Source organism: Panthera pardus, unplaced genomic scaffold (genome assembly GCF_024362965.1).
Source record: "Panthera pardus isolate Hobbes unplaced genomic scaffold, ASM2436296v1 HiC_scaffold_24, whole genome shotgun sequence".
Taxonomy (NCBI): Eukaryota; Metazoa; Chordata; class Mammalia; order Carnivora; family Felidae; genus Panthera; species Panthera pardus.
This window is the reverse complement of record NW_026526810.1, coordinates 34,220,452-34,239,508: the sequence shown is the minus strand read 5'-3', so window position 1 is coordinate 34,239,508 and position 19,057 is coordinate 34,220,452. Positions and strand designations below refer to the sequence as shown.

At 44.8% G+C, this 19,057-nt stretch overlaps 1 protein-coding gene across 1 annotated transcript in view; it reads left to right on the top strand.

The window, feature by feature from the left end:
- APH1B (aph-1 homolog B, gamma-secretase subunit) overlaps positions 1–19,057 on the top strand; it is a 140,483-nt gene that overhangs the window by 112,111 nt on the left and 9,315 nt on the right. The window lies entirely within an intron of this gene.

Sequence of the window (19,057 nt, the reverse complement as noted above, 5' to 3'; positions counted from 1 at the left end):
ACCTTTTCTGCCTGCAAATCTTGATAAAGAGCCTTGACTAAGCTCCAGAGCAGCGAGTGAACAGTTCACTTACAGTTCTTAAGACATTCCTGCCTCCGATTTGTCATCAAGGGCTTTAGAAGATTAAATGTACTTGAAGGACACAAGAGATAGGGAAGAGCTGTTGCAGGTTCAGAGATGCACACACTGAACCTGTGCAGATGAAATCATTCACCCCACGTCTCACAATGACTTAAAGGTACCCTGGGCCATGCACACACATTTCGTTACTCTCAGTTCAGGTGTTTTCCCATTATGTCTGGCTAAACATTAAGTTCAATTTCTCCTTGAACATGCATCTCTAAGTCTTCTCCAAGGATCCTCTGAGATCAAGGTGGACGGGTTTAGAAAAGAGGGGGGATTTAATAGAAGAGTAAGGCAAGATTGTGAAGTGGGTTTGGTGCAGAGAAAGGAGAGGGCTGGGATGTTCACTGCATGTCTAGAACAGAGACGTGGTTAATTAGTAAAGAATGGATAGCAATCAAAAGAGAATTGAGAATACCAACTAAGATCCAATTGCCCTGCTTTGAGTGATTTTTTTTTTTTAAGTTTAGGGGATCAGAAAGGGGGAAAAGCAAGCAGGAATGGATGGAGTGACCAAATTTCTGAAGTATTAAAGCTGAACATCAAGCACCCCCTCGCTCCCCAACAAACAGCACAAACCTAACCAGCTTAAGTTCCCAACTCTGGGAGCCTTCCCTGCCAGAGGCTCCCTGAAGCCTGCGTAACTGGACATGCACGGGCTCGCTTTGCCATCATCAGATGGGGCTGTCATCCGCCAATAAATAATCCATTACTCAATGGGTTAAGGTGGAAAACGGACCTGTGGCACACAAAATGTGGCAGCTGGCCACCAAACAACATGCCCAGGCAGAAGGCTCCAGGGTGAGGAGCTCCTGTATAATGTTGCCATCTGAATTGACGAGAGGGTGAGGCTGCTGAGTCAAAGGGCAGAGAAGTGTGGGGCAAAGGAGCTTGAGATTTGGTGTCGGGGGGTCTGGGCTGAAGTGCCTGCCCCATCACTACTTACCGAATGGCCTTGACAGTGGTACAACCTCTTGAAACTTCAGTTTCCTCCTCTGTATAGTGCAGGTTGTAATCCTGGTCCCTGGGTGACTAACAGAAATGATATATGGCTGGAATGAGGGCGAGTGGAAACTTTTCTGTTCATTCATTCACCCTCTGTATGCTAGGCGCTGTGCTAGGCGTTCTCCTTGCTCTTGGAGAGTGTGGAAACGTAAAACAACCTCATAAACAACTATATCAGATTGGAATAAGTGTGATGGAAGCTTGATGTATAACCAGACGGGAACCACTCTGCCTGGGGCAATGAGGGAAGACATCATACATATAAGAATTAGATTCTGTGACTTCATAAAACCTCTGAAGCACACTGCTAATACCAATCTCTTCTTTCCCAGAGCTGGCATCGTTTGTCCATACATAAGCTAATGTGTAGCCATAAGCATTCCAGTATAAAGAGTTTGATTTCCTGGGGCACCTGGGTGGCTCAGTCGGTGAAGCGTCCGACTTCGGCTCAGGTCATGATCTCAGTTTGTGAGTTCAAGCCCCGCGTTGGACTCTGTGCTGACAGCTCAGAGCCTGGAGCCTGCTTTGGATTCTGTGTCTCCCTCTCTCTCTGCCCTTCCCCATTCGTACTTTGACTCTCTCTCTCTCTCTAAATAAGTAAACATTAAAAAATTTTTTTTTTAAGGAGAAAAAAAGAATTTGATTTCCTAAGGTATTAACCAACTTTTCACATAGTGTCACTCAGGGTTGCCCAGGTGGCTCAGTCGGTTAGGCATCTGACTCTTGATCTCAGGTCAGGTCTTGATCTCAGGGTCCTTGAGTTCAAGGCCTGTGCTGGGCCCCAGGCTGAGCGTGAAGCCTACTTAAAAACAAACAAACAAACAAACAAACAAACAAACAAACAGTGTTACTCAGCTGGGAATGACTTGTTTATGGGGCTAACGAAAGGACTAGTGGGCAGAGGACTAACATTTAGTGAGTACCCACTGTTTGGCACTGTGCATGGCACTTTATTCTTACAACAGCTTGTGGGGATAGTGTTAGGATTGCCATTTCACAGATAAGGAATCTGAGGCTTGGCAAGGTTAACTCCTTTCCTTGAACGAGGCTGTTGGGTGGCAGAAACTGAATCCTCAACCAGACGATTCTCTGTCTCCAAGACCCAGGCAGGCTCTTTTCACGGCTCCCCTAACAAATACCTTAGATGGGGATACTTTATATCCTTGTAGGATGAGGATTCTTTCATTTTTTAGATGCTTTGATCATTTATTTGTGGATTAGGGGCACAATGTGCCAGAATGCCCAGCATGGGCCGTGGCTGTGTCCTCCCTGACCCCCATGGGGTTATTGAGAGCCCCTGCACTCTGATCAACGCATAGCACATCTGCCAAAATGTGATACGAGGAACCTGAGACCACAGAGCTTTGATATGACACGTCTCTCCAGCAAATGAGAATATGAGCCCGACTGCCTAGTTACTTGTTATATTAATGGACTTGTTATATAATGAACCAAGGAAAGGGAGTATGGAGGAAGGCAGAGGGAAAGGAAGGAAGGAAGGGAGGAAGGGAGGGAGGGAGGAAGGAAGGAAAAGGAAGGACAAGGAAGGAAAAGGAAGGAAGGAAGGAGGGAAGGAAGGAAAGGAGGAAGGGAGGAAGGAAGGGGAGGGAGGAAAGGAAAGGAAGAAGGAAGGAAAAAGCCACAGGTTTTCCTTTGACTGGGTAATAGCTGAGGAGACCTCTGGGCCAAGACTTGCACAGACCCCTTGATCCTGGTGCAAGTGTCTAGGTCTTTGAAAATGCAGTCACTTTTGTAGCTTTATTCACATGGGCTTCTTCACTTGTGAAGCTGTGGCTTGGAGTCATAGCCTCTGTGTGAACCCTAGCTACCCTGCTCACTTTCAGGCAGGAGCGTCACAGGGTAGAGTGACCCACAGGAAAGAATGCTGGACTCATGGCTTTGCCAGGAATGAGCTCTGGGCTTATAGCAGATCTCTTGTCCAGCATAGGCCTCAGTTTTCTGATCTGTAAGTGGAAGTAAGAACGTCTAGCCACACACAGGGTTTCGAGTGTGGGATGAGACCATAGATGTGAAAGTACGTTGGAAAACCAAGTGAAAGTACTCGACAAACACGATATTCCTAAGAGAGGGCTTGAAACAAAAGATATTGTTTTGATCTCGGCCTTGGTTTACCAAAGAAAATGAAAACTGGATTCCAAAAAGGGACCCTAAGTTCTCATTCAGCCCCTGCCACCAGTTACCATGGCAACTTGTGACTCTGGTCCAGCTACTTGTCCGCTGAATCCTTCAGCTGTTGCTTCTGTCAAGTGGGAAATAATGGCTTGTCATCAGGACTTTTATAAAGCACTCTGCATGATTAATAACAAAATGACAGTAATTTAAAATTCTATGCACAAGGAAAGTACGCATTGTCAGTGAAAATAAACCTTGGTGCAATATGTTTCCTCTTTCCAGGCAAACAATTCTGAAAACCATGGTTAGCCGACAAGAGACTGCTTAGGAGATATAATTAGACTATAATAGCTTAACGTTTCTCACATCCATCTCCTTTCACCCCTGCTGGTTGGATCCACTCTTCTCTAACCTCGGGGGTTTGGTCCAGATCCTGGACTATTCACCAAAAGTGAATAGTCCTCATATCAATTCTGACAACTTCCGCCCAGGGTTAGGAAGGCCGAATGGTATAAGGGAAAGAGTTTGGCATCACATGAACCTGGGTTTTGAAAGTCAACAACACCACTCACTACCCATGGGAACTTGGGCAAGTCACTTAACCTCTCTGAGTTTCAGTTGCCTATTTTTCTTTTCTTTCCTTTTCTTTTCTTTTCTCTTCTTTCTTTCTTTTTCTTTTTCTTTTTTTTTTTTTGAGAGATAGAGGGAGTGAGAAGGGAAGAGGGGCAAAGGGAGAGAGAGAGAGAGAGAGAGAGAGAGAGAGAGAGTCTCAAGCAGGCTCCATGCTCAGCACGGAGCTCAACATAGGGCTCAGTCTCACAACTGTGAGATCATGACCTGAGCCAAAATCAAGAGTCAGATGCTTAACTAACTGAGATACCCAGGCACCCCTCCTGTTTTCCTTTTTAAAGAGATGAGGGCCATAGAGTAAGAATACCCCAAAGAGCAATAAGGAGGAATAAACAAAATAAGCTAGGCCTGTAAAGAACTTAGCCCAGTGGCATATAATGAGGACCATATAATGGTAGTTCTCTGCTATAGAAAGGCCTTGAATGGCTGATGGGGGACTATTTCACCCACTGTTCCTGGTTTAGGCAACCCCACCAACTTCCCTGGTTTGGGCAACCACACCAACTTTCATGAACCCTAAGAGAAGAATGAGTGAAGATCTCAAGACATCTCTTTTCCCCTAATTTTACACATTGGCCTCTCAAAGAATGTCACTTTTGTCATAACACACCAGCCTTCCTACAGAAGCAATGATACCTTTTAATCAAGGAGACTCAGAACTACTTTATCATGGGAAATGCCTGATCACTAGAATCTCGGAGCTGGGAGGTACTCCTGAGCTCAGAGATGCCACATGCTATTAGAATAAGCTAGTAATTTCCTCTTGCTTCGATACCCTTGTTTTTTACAATTGCAGGAATTTATAATCTGATCCCTCATTTCCTTTCCTTTCAAAGAAAACTGGCAAGCAACTCCCACCTTCCTTCGGCCCCAGTGCCAGGCAGAGACTCAGTAGGCTGGAAGCCTGGTGCAGTTAACATTGCTGGCTTCATGGCATGGACAGGTGAGGGCCACTGAGCATCTCAACAGACCATCCAAGTTGAGTTGGCTCTCGGGTCAGGTGCCAGCCCTTGGCAAGGACCCAGCTCCATCTCAAGCCCTGAGAAAGGGCTCAGGTGTACCCAGTGGCCAAGGACAGCAGATAGGCAGCCAAGGCTTCATTGTTCTCTCACCCAAGAGAGTATGGCCAGTGAACTAGAGATACCTCCCTGAGGAAAGGCTGCACGGTGAGCTCACTGAGATGAGTAAAGAAATCTTACCTATGGAACTAACTTCTTTATGCCCACCCCGTCCCCCAATCCTTGAAATCAAGAGTCTGAGGCTCAGGGAAGAGGAGAGGGGCCGGAGGTTGAATCAGTCACCAACGGCCAATGATTTCCTCAGTCATGCTGATGTAATGAAGCCTCCAGAAAAAAACAAAAGAACTTCTGGGTTGGTGAGCACATGGAGATGTGGGGAGGGTGGGCCCTGAAGAGGCATGGAAGCTCCATACCCCTTCCCCAGACCTCATCCCCTGCAGCTCAGCCATCTGTTCCTGAGTTGCACCCTTTAAATGTGTGGGGTTTTCTTTTTAATGTTTATTTATTTATTTTGAGAGAGAGAAATATATGCGTGCATGCACACAAAGGGGCAGGGCAGAGAGAGAGGGAGAGAGAGAATCCCAAGTGGGCTCCATGCTGTCAGCACAGAGCCCGACGCAGGACTCGATCCCATGAACCGTGAGACTGGCAAGATCAAGAGTTAGACACTTAACCAACTGAGCCACCCAAGTACCCCTGTTTGTTGTTGTTGTTGTTGTTGTTGTTGTTGTTGTTGTTGTTGTTGTTTTGAGAGAGAGTGGAGAGTGGGCACAGGGAGAGAGACAGAATCTCAAGCAGGCTCCAGGCCCAGTGCAGGGCCCAACACAGGGCTCAGTCTCACAACCACGAGATCATGATATGAGCCAAGATAAGAGTCTGATGCTTAACTGAGCCACCCAGGCACCCCGAGTTATATCCTTTGATTATAAACTGGTGATCCAGAAAAAAAAAAAAAAAAAGAGTTTGAGGCTCACTTTACAGTGGAATAAATTATAACTAGGTTACTTACATCTTCGAATTCTGTTTCTCTTGGGGAGGATGGGAAGGAAAAATGCCTCAGATACCTCAGTCATTCCATTTTTGTAACAGAAACTGTGCCAATTAATTCCAGTGAGAATTTGTAAAATTCTTTTGAAACATTTAGGAAGGATTCCATACTCCATAATTACAAAGTGTACTGATGCTTGTTACTATTGAGTTGTTCATCTTTAGTGAAGGCATCTGATCCCCCTGTGATAAGAAGGATCTCAGAGTCATTACCCCTCTGAGACAAAAAACATGTTAACACAGGCCCAGTTCATAGTAAAGAAATCACTTCAGAGGTAGTGAATAAGAGAAATCCCATCATGGGGTGCCTGCCTGGCTCAGTCAGTAGAGCATGCAACTCTTGATCTTGAGGTTGTGAGTTCAAGCCCCATGTCGGATGTAGAGGTTACTGAAAAAATAAAATCTTTGAAAAAATAAAAAAGAGAAATCTCATCGTAATAGTTCCTATATAACGAGCTGCCAGCAGAAGGGAGATGGTAAAAACTGGGGAAGAAGGCAGAGAAAAGTTATGGAAGGAACAGTGCTAACTTGTAGCCATTGTCCAGACTAAAGGGGAAGAAGCCTGGGGAAGTCAAGGATAACTCCATGGTCTTCCGCCTGAGGGATGAGCAACATGTGATTTTGTGAAAATTCAGGAGTCTGATGCTGGACAAAGCATTCCTGGCCAAGACTGGAAACACAACTTTTTTTTTGTTTCTCTTTTTTTAATGTTTATTTACTTATTTTGAGAGAGAGTGTGAGCAGGGGAGGGGCAGAGAGAGAGGAAGAGAGACAATCCTAAGTAGACTCTGTGCTGTGAGCACAGAGCCCGACATGGGGCTCGATCTCATGAACCATGAGATCATGACCTGAGCTGAGATCAAGAGTGGGACGCTCAACCTACTGAGCCTCCCAGGTGCCCCTGGAAACAGAACTTTAAATGCTCAACTATAACAGGGAAACATCTCAAATGATTTTTATAAACAAAGTTATTTAGAGGGGATTCATAAAAGGAAAAGAAATCACATACGAATGCATCCTAGTTGACAATAACTTCTTGCACGTTCCATTCTTATTCATGTGAACAAAAAATATTTATCCAGTCACTATCAAGTAAATATACCATAATGTGCATACAACTTTTAATAAAAAAAAATGACAGTGGATCATAAGCACTTTTCTACTTTTCTACGTAATCTTAATAATTTTTACATTGACAAATCTTAAGTTTCAAGAAGTCATGAAACCTGGGAAGACTAGCGATTTAAAATAGGGAATCAAATTTCTTGAGGGAGTTCCTCAAGAAGGTCAGGAAACTCCTAGAAGAACAATGGAAGATACAATTTGACGGATTTAGATAAATATGACACTGGGTAGATTGTAAGTCAGTGGCTTGATGGCTTTGGGAACAAGGGGAAGTGATTGCATATACAGCACTGGCTGCACAGGGGAAGTGAGCCCACAAGGATGGGTCCAAGTTCACAGCCCAGAGCAGGAGCAGTCATAGTGTATGACAATGAGTCTCTTTCGAAGTTCACATGCTGCACAGTGTTTCACCAGTAGGCACTCTAAAGAAGCTTCTAGGCTTCAGAGCTCCTAAAAGAGCCCAAGACCAAGACCAAGAACCAAGGACATTCAATGAAAGGAAAAGTTTGGGGAATCATCAGAACCACACATCCAGGACATCCAGAGCTGGGCATTTTCTTCCTTGTCCCACTTCTAGGTTGCCAGCCGCCCTCCTCCCACTCGCTTGTTGTGCTTTTCCTTTCTTCTTCTCTATTTCATTTATTCCTCCCCCGTGAACGTTCTCCATCTTTCAGTCTGAAGAATCAATGGGCTAGGGCGCCTGGGTGTCTCAGTCAGTGAGTGTCTGACTTCAGCCCAGGTCATGATCTCATGGTTTGTGAGTTCAAGCCCTGCATCGGGCTCTGTGCTGACAGCTTGGACGGAGCCTGGAGCCTACTTTGAATTGATGTCTCTGTGAAGAGGGATTAGCTAGGGCAGTAGGAAGTAAACTCCGAAGACCCTGTCCCAGGAAACAAAGTGACAGTTTTACTTGTTACACTTCTGTATTGTTTGAAGTTTTGGGATTGTTGTTGTTGTTGTTGTTTGTTTTAAGCAAATCTGTTACACATTGAAACAGTCACACAAGTCAAATTTTAAAACCATTGAAAGAGGCAAATGTTTTCTTTTTTGAAGTAAAAAGAAGCAACAGACAACTGTTAAAGAACAAAAGTGCAACTGAGTACATTTGAAGCTCTGATTGGCTTTATGAAGCGATTCAAGAATCTCGCAAGTGGAAGTGAGCTTCCGGAGAGGAATTCTACCACATGGAAGGTTTTTATAGGAAAGACAGTGGGACAAAGACGTCATTAGCAAAAGAAATGATTGTTCCAGGAGAGGGCGCTTTCTCTTTGGGAAAAGGGCGGGGGGGGGGGGGGGGGGGTCTCATCATGCAGATTACTTCATCTCCCCTTGGGTGGGGTGGAGAGGACCCTCGGGACAGGTTGCCTCATTGGTGCTGGCTGGCCTGCATTTGTAGGGAAGGTTGAAACTACAGTTAGGTTAGGTATAAAGCCCCCGTTTCAAGACTTGGCCTCAGTAACGCCGTGTTGAGCCGCTGGTTCTTTTTCACACTACCTAAGGAGAGTCTACAGTGCCAATAAAAGCAGGGGCAAGATCCCAAATAGCAAATGCAGAGGAAAGGTCTCAGATGACAGGCAGTCAGTGCCCCCGAGAAATCCCGTTCTGCAAACACACAGAGTGAGCCTCGAGAAAGAACCCTGATAGGAGGGAAATGGCAACTGATAAGAGATGGATCATTTAAAAATGTCAGCAGGGAGGACAAGGAGACAAGGCAAGAGCAGCAGGAGTCTCGAAGATTTGGAAAGCTTGAGGCAAATACAGAGAATAAAAGGAGCTGCCATTTCTGAAGCCAGGAGGGAACATTCCAGACAGAGGAGAGCTGGAGAAAAAGGGACCAAGAGGAGCAAGGAGAGAGCAGTTAGGGCTTGCACTGCAGGAAAAAAATGGTTCCGATTTTTTAAAACGTTGTACTAGGGAAAGCTTCCAAACATATAAAAACAGGGTACAGGGGCACCTGGCCGGTTCAGTTGGTGGAGTATGTGACTCTTGATCTCAGGGTTGTGGATTCAGGCCCCACACTGAATGTAGAGATTACTTAAAAACAAAATCCTGAGGCACCTGGGTGTCTGACTCTTGGTTTTGGCTCATGACATGATCTTGTGGTTCCTGGGATTGAGCCCCGAGTCAGGCTCTGTGCTGAGTGTGGGCCTGCTTGGGATTCTCTCTCTCTCTCTCTCTCTCTCTCTCTCTCTCTCTCTCTCCCTGCCCCTCTCCCCCCATGTGTGTGTCCCTCTCTCTCAAAATAAATAAACTTTAAAAAAATCTTTAAAAAAAAAACAGCAGTGTAGTTACAATGAATCCCTGTGTACCCATCACCCAGCTTCAACAATTGGCAGCTCATGACCAACGTTGCCTCCTCTATATGCTCACCAACTCATTACCCCTTCCCTGGGCTGGCTTGAAACAAATTCAAGATTCAACATCTTTTCAGTGGTTCTCAGACTCGGCTGAGCATCAGAACCCCCTAGAGGGCTTGTTCAAACATGGATTGCTGGACCCCACCCTGGGTTTCTGATTCTGCAGGTCTGGAGGGGGACTGAGAATTTGCATTTCTATTTATTTATTTTTTTTAATGTTTATTTATTTTTGAGAGAGAGACGACAGACAGAGCGCAAGCAGGGGAGGAACAGAGAGAGAGGGAGACACAGAATCTGAATCAGGCTCCAGGCTCTGAGCTGTCAGCACAGAGCCCAACATGGGGCTCAAACTCACAGACCTCAAGATCATGACCTGAACCGAAGTCGGACGCTTCACTGACTGAGCCACCCAGGTGCCCCGAGAATTTGCATTTCTAACAAGTTCCCAGATAATACCAGTGCTGTGGATCCAGGGGCCACACTTTGACAACCACTGTATTATTTCGTCTGTACATATTTCTCTTTCAAAAACGACCCCCTTATCTAAAACATAATCACAATGTTGCCACCACTCACAAAAATCTATCGTAATTCCTTACTATCATGTTTTCCCAGTTGTCCTCTCGGTGGTCTTACCAGCCACTTGTTGATCTGTGCTCCGGACAAGGTCGGGGCCTTGCCGTTGGTTAGTCTATTTTCTACTCCTCTGGTCTAAGGGGTGGGGTTTGAATGAGTAGCGTGAGGGTCGTTTGGGCGGTAGCATTGAGAGATGTGCCGCTGTGTATTGTGAATAGAGCACAGCCTTTGGGTCTGAATCGTGCTCTGCCACTTGCGACTGACAGAGGTCGGACCCGCCACCGCAGTGCTCTAAGGCTCATTTGCGTCATCTCTGAAATGAAGAGAATAAGCCTATCTCATGGAAGACTTGCGAGAACTGCACGAACATCAAGCCTGTGGCATGGTGTCTGGTCACCTGTTGGGCTAAGGAACCAGAAGACATGGTCGGTAGCAGCTCTGTGACCTTGGGACCTCAGGCAGGTGCTTCCCTAAGCTCCAGCTTCCTAACCAATAAAATGGAGATGATAATAATAATACTTTCGTGGGGTGTGAACGAGCTAATGGGCGCAAACAGCTGAAGCATGGCATCTAATGTGCAGTAAGCTCTCAGATTTGTTGTTGCTCTTAGGAAAATACCAGTTATTATTAGGAGCACAACGAATGTCACTTCTCTTTCACCTGAGTAGGAACGCCTTCTTAGAATCTTGGTTTTCAGAGTGACGGGCTGGGAGATCCCAGGCCGTGAATGTTCATGTTCCCCATCTCACTTATTTCTTAGTTTGGTTAATGGCACCACCATCCTCCCGGGTGCCTGAGTTAGAAACTGGGGGTCGCCTCGACTCCACGCCACATTCAAGTGCATCATCCATTATGAGGGTTTCCCCCTTCAGGTTGCCGCTGGGATCCCAAACTGAATGAAAGAACCTAATAGCGCCCGGTATACAACAGGTCCTTAATCAACACTGATGGTTTATTTTTACTTCCATTGCCTCTGCTCTCCTTCTGACCACCGCCCTCCCCCCACCCACACTGCCCAGCAACTCCCCTCCCCAACCTCCCTGGCCCCCCCACCCCCCCTCCAGCCTCTCATTCTTCAGATGACAGCCTTTCTCCCTGTTTCTCCCCCTCCCCCACCCTGTCTGCAGTGCAGTCTCCCTCATTCTCCAGCTGTGTAAGGAGCCACTTTCCTTTTGTTGTGCCTCTCTCCCTTTGTCCCTGATACTTCCGGCTGCCTCCTTCCCATAGGCCTTCACTCTCGTGGGTTTTTTTAAATGTTGATTTATTTTGAGAGAGAGAGAGCATGCACAAGCAGGGGAAGGGCAGAGAGAGAGAGAGAGAGAGAGAGAGAGAGAGAATAGCAAGCAGACCCTGTGCTGTCAGCAGGGAGCCCGAGGTGGGGCTCAGTCTCGTGAACCCTGAGATCATGACCTGAGCCGATGTCAAGAGTTGGACCCTTAACCGACTGAGCCACCCAGGTGCCTGGCACGTTTTTGATAATGTGTTCTTGGCTACGTATGTGAACTTAAAAAATACATTATGTTTTTTTGCGTACATTCTGTTCTTAAACCCACCTACCACACCTACTTATCCGGCCCCCTGGCAAATACCCTCAACTCCCCGCGGCCAGTACTACAGTGAGACGAATGTCTTTGTTGATGATCCTTTAGGACCTGGGCAAGAGTTTCTCTGAAGCATATGCCAGGAGGGGAATCACTGAATCATAATATCTATGCCAATTTCCTTTGACAAAGTACTGCCGGGTCATCCCTAAGAACTACAGAACTCTCGGCATCTGAAGACTCCATTGTCCAAACCCTTCCACTAACAGACTTGATGAAACTCTGGCATGGCTTCAATCGCTTAAGGTCATCCCTGGGATGATCCTAGCCCCCTGGAAAGGCCCACCCGGGATGAAAGTTCAGTGCTGCCAGGAGAATTTGCTGTTCGTTCCCGCAGATGGGCCCCGAACCCCCTCAAAGGGCAGTTACTTTAGAAAGCTTGCAATTATGAATTCTTTCTCTGCCCTTTGAAACGCAAATCTACCACCTCAAACTGTTTCCTAAAAGACCTAAGAGGAAACATTCAGGGAGATAACGCTCCTCTCCCGCCTATCCCTGTGGGAGGACAAAGACCTAACTTGAGCGGGCGCCTCGTTGCATCTCACACCACTGCCTCCTTCATAAAGACTGGAGAATTTGGGGGCGCCTGGGTGGCGCAGTCGGTTAGGCGTCCGACTTCAGCCAGGTCACGATCTCGCGGTCCGTGAGTTCGAGCCCAGCGTCAGGCTCTGGGCTGATGGCTCGGAGCCTGGAGCCTGTTTCCGATTCTGTGTCTCCCTCTCTCTCTGCCCCTCCCCTGTTCATGCTCTGTCTCTCTCTGTCCCAAAAATAAATAAAAAACGTTGAAAAAAAAAATTAAAAAAAAAAAAAAAAAAGACTGGAGAATTTGTTTCTCCTCAAATAAGCACCAATTAACGAATCCAGGTAGCCTTGTCACATGGGCTGAGCCCTCTTAACCCCCATCTCAGTATCTTTCCCCTTGCACATCCTTTCAACACCTCCATGTTGAAACATTTCCAGCCTTTTGTTTTGAGGATGTTGGGTCCCATTCCCTCTGGACTCATTTTCCCTGTTGCAACATAGTTACTGAATAAAACCTGTCCTCGCTGCTTAAACTCGTGTCCAGCTTTATTTGCGACATGCGCTAGAAAAGTCCTAGCAGTGTACTTTCTTCCCAGCAGGCGACCAGAAGAGTTTCAGACCTTGCGAGAATTTCATATTACCCAGTCCCCTAATTCTTGCCAGCCTCCTGGGTAAAAAGAGATCTCTTTTGCTATTGTTTGGATTTTCATTTACCTGTAACGGGTGGAATTGAGCAGAACTAGTGGACTTTCTTGTGTGAGTCACATATTCATATTCTTTGTCCATTTTCCTACTGGGTTCTCCATCTTTTTCTGATTGATTCGTAGGACTCTCTTATACATCTAGGTAATAATCCCTGTTGGTTTTTGAAGTCTCAAATATTTTTTCTCAATCACCTGTCAGTTAATTTTGGTAACAATATCCATCATTATCATTAATTTTGACATAGATCTCTCCATTTTTTTGGCCTATGATTGTACTTTTTAGGTCTTGGTTTTAAAAGAATCCTTCCCCACTTTAAAATCATAACTATATTCTCCTACATATATTTCTGTGTCTTTTTTCGTAGGGATGGTTTTCACAGTCAATCTTTAGTGTATCTGAAATTCACCTTTGTTTATGTGTGTTGAGGCTTCAACTTAAATTTTTCCCATGTAGTGAGTCAGTTTCCCTGTACTATCAACTCAGCAACTTACCCTGTCCCCACTGATTGTGGTACTTTTTTCCTGTACATCAGGTACACTCACACCCAAAAGCATATATGTTTCTGGGCACTTTATGGCCCTTGGTCTCCTCACACGTTTCTGCACCATAGTGTTTTTTATTCCATGACCCTGGAGTATAGTGAGGTAAGTCCCTCCTCTTTGCTCTTTTCTCAGAATTATGGATTTTGATTTTATTCTTCTAGATAAATTTCTGAATATGCTTTTCCTTTCCACTCAAAAAATTATTAGATGTCTATTGAAATTGCCTTACATTTTTAGATTCACTTTGGGAGAATTGGGATCTTTACATGTTAGGGAGTCTTGTCTACCAACATGGCATATGTCTCTGCTCATTCAAGTCTTGTATTGTGCCCTTTAATAGTTTTACATTTGGCTTCCAAAAATGATTTTGAACTTTTCGTTAATTTTTAGGTACTTTATAATTTTGTTGCTCTCATGAAAGGAATCTTATTTTCCATTATATTTTCTGGTTAAATATTGCTAATACAGAAGAATGCTACTGATTTCTGAAAGCAGACCTTGTTCCTGACATCCTTGCCAGGATTCTATTCATTCTGGGGTGATTTTCTATACGGATAATCAAATCACCTGTCAATAGTGACAGTTTTGTCACTTCCTTTCCTTTTTTTTAAATTTGAGAGAGAGAGAGAGAGCAAGCATGCAAGCATGGGAGGGGGCAGAGGGAGAGAGAGAGAATCTTTTCTTTATTAAAAATTTTTTTTAATGTTTTATTTATTTTTGAAAGACAGAGACAGAACAGGGTAGGGGCAGGGAGAGAGGGAGACACAGAATCCCAAGCAGGCTCCAAGCTCTGAGCTGTCAGCACAGAACCTGACATGGGGCTCGAACCCACAGACCGTGAGATCATGACCTGAGCCAAAGTCGATGCTTAACGGACTAAGCCACCCAGGCACCCCAGAGAGAGAGAGAGAGAGAAAGAGAGAGATACAGAGAGACAGAGAGACAGAGAGACAGAGAGAGAGAGAGAGAGAGAGAGAGAGAGAGAGAGAGAGAATCTTAAGCAGGCCCCATGCTCAGTGTGGAGCTGAAGTGGGGCTCAATCCCATGCCCCTGGGATCAAGACCTGAGCCAAAATCAAGAGTCAGAAGCTTAACCAACTGAGCCATCCAGGCACCGCCCCCACCCTTTTTTAAAAATTTAAATCCATGTTAGTTAACATATGGTGTAATAATGATTTCAGGAATAGAATTTAGTGATTCATCACTTAAAACACCCAGTGTTCATCCCAACAAGTATCCTCCTTAATGCCCCTTGCCCATTTAGCCCATCCCCCCCACCCAACACCCCTACAGCAACCCTCAGTTTGTTCTCTGTATTTAAGAGTCTCTTGGGGTTTGTCTCCCTCTCTGTTTTTATATTATTTTTGCTTCCCTTCCTTTATGTTCATCTGCTTTGTATCTTAAATTCCACATAAGAGTGAAGTCGTATGATATTTGTCTTTCTTTGACTAATTTCACTTGGCTTAATACCCTCTAGTTCCATCCACATAGTTGCAAATGGCAAGATTTTATTCTTTTTGACTGCTGAGTAATATTATATATATATATATATATATATATATATATATATATATATACCACATCTTCTTTATCTATTCATCTGCCAATGGACATTTGGACTCTTTCCATACTTTGACTATTGTTGATAGTGCTGCTATAAAGATGGGGGTGCATGTGCCCCTTCGAAAAAGCACACCTGTATCCCTTGGATAAATGCCTAGTAGCGCAATTGCTGGGTCGTAGGGTAGTTCTATTTTTAGTTTTTTGAGGAACCTCCATACTGTTTTCCAGAGTGGCTGCACCAGTTTGCATTCCCACCAGCAGTGCAGAAGGGTTCCTCTTTCTCCACATCCTTGCCTACATCTGTTGTTGTCCAGGTGTCCCTTTCTTTTTTTTTTTTTTTTTTTTAAGTAGGCTCTACACCCAACATGGGGCTTAAACTCACGACCCTAATAAGATCAAGGGCCACATGCTCTACCAACTGAGCCAGCCAGGCACCCATCGCTTCATTTCAAATCCTTATACCTATTACTTCTTTTTCATGTCTTAACATGTTGGCCAAGACCTCCAGTATTCTGTTGAGAAGTAGCATTTCCTGTTCTTAGAGGGAATGTGGATCTACCTGAACCTCTTATCTCCTTCCTATCCCCAGGGGCTAAGCCTGCCTTCATGTAGCCACAAGCTCTATTTCCTACTCGTGCAAGACTGGTGATTCTGTTTTGCCATGTAGTAGAGTTGGGATAAACCCTAATCTGTCCATGGAAATATGGGGGAGATGTAAGTTCCCCCACCTGTGGCACCTTTCCTCTTCCCCTATAGACTGTAGTCACATACACATATACCCTGGGACCCAACTATTTGCTGTCTCTCTAGAAGCTTCTCACAGTTATTACATTAGATACTCAGATTCACCACTGCTCCATTTCTGAGGCGTTCATTCCCAGCACTGGGTTGAGGAAGGTAGCCAGTAGCCTAAAATGGGTTGCCATTTTGTCAAGATCCAGAAGCCAGAGTGACATTTCTCAAATAATTCCCATCATGAGAGTGCTTTAATCATAGACCGTTGAAGGCCCTCATTATAAATTAATAAGAGCATTCAAGGACTTGACAAGGTGGCCTCACCTCCTTTTCTGCTTACCACAGCATACCCCACACTCAGACCATCCTGGGTGATCTCCTTTTCCTGAATGTGTGTCCATTCAACCTTATCTGTTTACCATCAGTTCCCTCTGCAAGGGATTCTCTCGCCGTTTCTCCACACTGAGAAAGCCTAACCACTCATCAAGGCTCAGAACAAAAGTCATCAGTCTTATGCTGTCTTCCCAAGTTTATCTCATTGGTGTAAATCATTCCTTCCACCATGCTCTCCAGAGCACTTGACTATCAGATTTGCCTTACAGTTTGTTGTTACTTATCTAACTGTTCCATTAGATAGCAACGTCCAGAAGGTCAAGGACTGTGTTCTATTCATCTCTGTCTCTGCAACAATTCCTCGCACACAACAAATGCTCAATATAAATGCTTGTTCATCAAATGAAAGGGTAGAGATCACAAATTACAGTCGTGAATAAAGATGAAGTAATGCCGATCGAATGTGTATTTGCAGAGATGTTGTTACCTGCAGTAATAGTCGGCAACACGCAGATAGGAGCGAGAACAGACCCCGTACGTGCCTAGTCATTCTCATTATTCTGTGATAAACCTTGCGGGTGCTATAGTGACAGGTGTTCAACCTGTGCAGTGCGGAGCAACCCTGGGGACAATTGGGGAAGTTAGCGTGTGGGCAGACATCCCTGGGTCTCTCCTTCTGAACGATACTTCTTTTTTTTTTTTTTTTAATTTTTTTTTAACGTTTTTTTTTTTTATTTATTTTTGAGACAGAGAGAGACAGAGCATGAACGGGGGAGGGGCAGAGAGAGAGGGAGACACAGAATCGGAAGCAGGCTCCAGGCTCTGAGCCATCAGCCCAGAGCCCGACGCTGGGCTCGAACTCACGGACCGTGAGATCGTGACCTGAGCTGAAGTCGGACGCTTAACCGACTGAGCCACCCAGGCGCCCCTCTGAACGATACTTCTACTTATGCTGTATGCTACAAAGGCCCTTGAACTGTGCCACTTTACAGATCAAGATTATAAGATACCTGGAAAGGGCTTTCAAAATACTACCTTTGGAGCACCTGGCTGGTTCAGGTCTGACTTTGGTTCGGGTCACGATCTCACGGTTCTCGAGTTTGAGCCCCACGTCAGCCTCTGTGCTCTCAGCACGGAGCCCACTTCAGATGCTCTGTACCCCTCACCCCGTCTCTCTGCCCCTTTCTGCTTGCTCTCTCTCTCTCTCTCTCTCTCTCTCAAAAATAAATAGAAACATTTTTAAGCACCTTTACTTTTGATAGGAATTTTCAATAAGTGGGAGAGATTGGTCATGTGGTAGAGGAAACATGGAAAAAGTAAATGAACAAACTGAAGTAAAATTAATCACGTTTGTATTGTTGCTTTTCTTTGAATGGTGGTTTCTTCTGTGCATTTATTCTTTTTGGTTTGCCTGTCTAGGCAATAAGTAAAGAAGGTAATATATATATATATATATATATATATATATATATATATATACACATATATATATATATACACATATATAATTAATATATAATGATATAAATATATCGTTATCATATAATAGCTGAGATAAGGAGGAATTAAATTCCTTTTCTTCCATAGATTGTTGCAGCAGTGGCCCTCAAATCGTTCACACCTCCCTGTATGTACATCCTTGGGTAATACCTTTCACACTGACTCCAGGCATGGCCATGTAACTTGCTTTGGCCAGCGATAAGAGCAAATATGACATTAGCAGAAATTTTATTTTTTTTAACATTTATTTATTTTTGAGAGACAGAGACAGAGCGCGAGTTGCGGGGGGTGGGGGCAGAGAGAGAGGGACACACAGAATCGGAAGCAGGCTCCAGGCTCCGAGCTGTCAGCACAGAGCCCTATGCGGGGCTCTAACGCACAACTGTGAGATCATGACCTGAGCCCAAGTCAGACAATTAACTTACTGAGCCACCCAGGCACCCCTGACTCTAGCAGAAATTTTGAAGGGCTTGCATATTGACCTTGCCATCTCCTACTGCTCTCTGGTCCCCTGAGACTGCCATGGTGCGATCACCACGTGAAGCCTGGGCTTGAGGATGAGAGAACATATAGAGTAGAGACAAGCCATCACAGCAGAGTCCCCAAGAAAGGAGCTTATCAATCTTCGGGTATGTGAGTGAGGCCAGCCAACCCCAGAGGAGCCACCTACCGACCTCAGAGATCCATCACATCAACTAGATCAGAAGAACTGTCCAGATGACTCACAGAAGCCTGAGAAAAACTAAATGTCTGTTGTTTTAAGCCATTAAGTTTTGAGATGGTTTGTGACACAGAAAAACCTAACTAATACATTCCTCAAGAAAGCCTACTCGGGCTAGAATCTAGAGGTCCTGGTCTCCAGGTTCATGTTCAATTGCTGTTACTCCTTTTCTAGTCAACGCTCAGGTTGAGATATGCAAAACTTATGTATCTTAGGTATGCTCAGGCCTCTTGAATTCCTCGAGGGCAAAGGTCACGACTTTATTTTTCCAGTTGGCTTAGTACATCACTTTATTCATAAAATATGCTCAGTACAGAGTATTACTTTTTCTGAAAGGGAATGAAAGTTTAATTCTTACGAGGATAAAGGTAAATTACATGTGATATGTATAACCCTCAAACTTTATATAGGACGGAGGTATTTCTAGTTACAAAGAAGGTTTTAGACTAGCAATCTATCCTTAGAGAGAAAACAGAAAGGAAGGAAAAAGCAAAGGCCATGTTTTTGTCCCCATGATACAGAAGAGAGTCTTGCAGAGTCACTGGCCTGAACAACTTCAGGGAGCAACCATTCACACTGAGGTCTATACTAATAGTCTCGCCCCCAGTTGTGCAGTGCGCAATGTACACAACTGTACACGAGGCCCCTGCCTGGCACATAGTAAATGTTGAATGAATGAATGAATGAATGAGCAAATGAGTGAGTGAGCGTGTGTGTGTGCCTACACATCATGTTTGTGGCATTTAGCAGAGTTTTAACTGGAAAGAGAAATAAGCCAAATTAGAAGGAGTATCCCTGTTTAGTGGGCTCCCAGAGCGCAA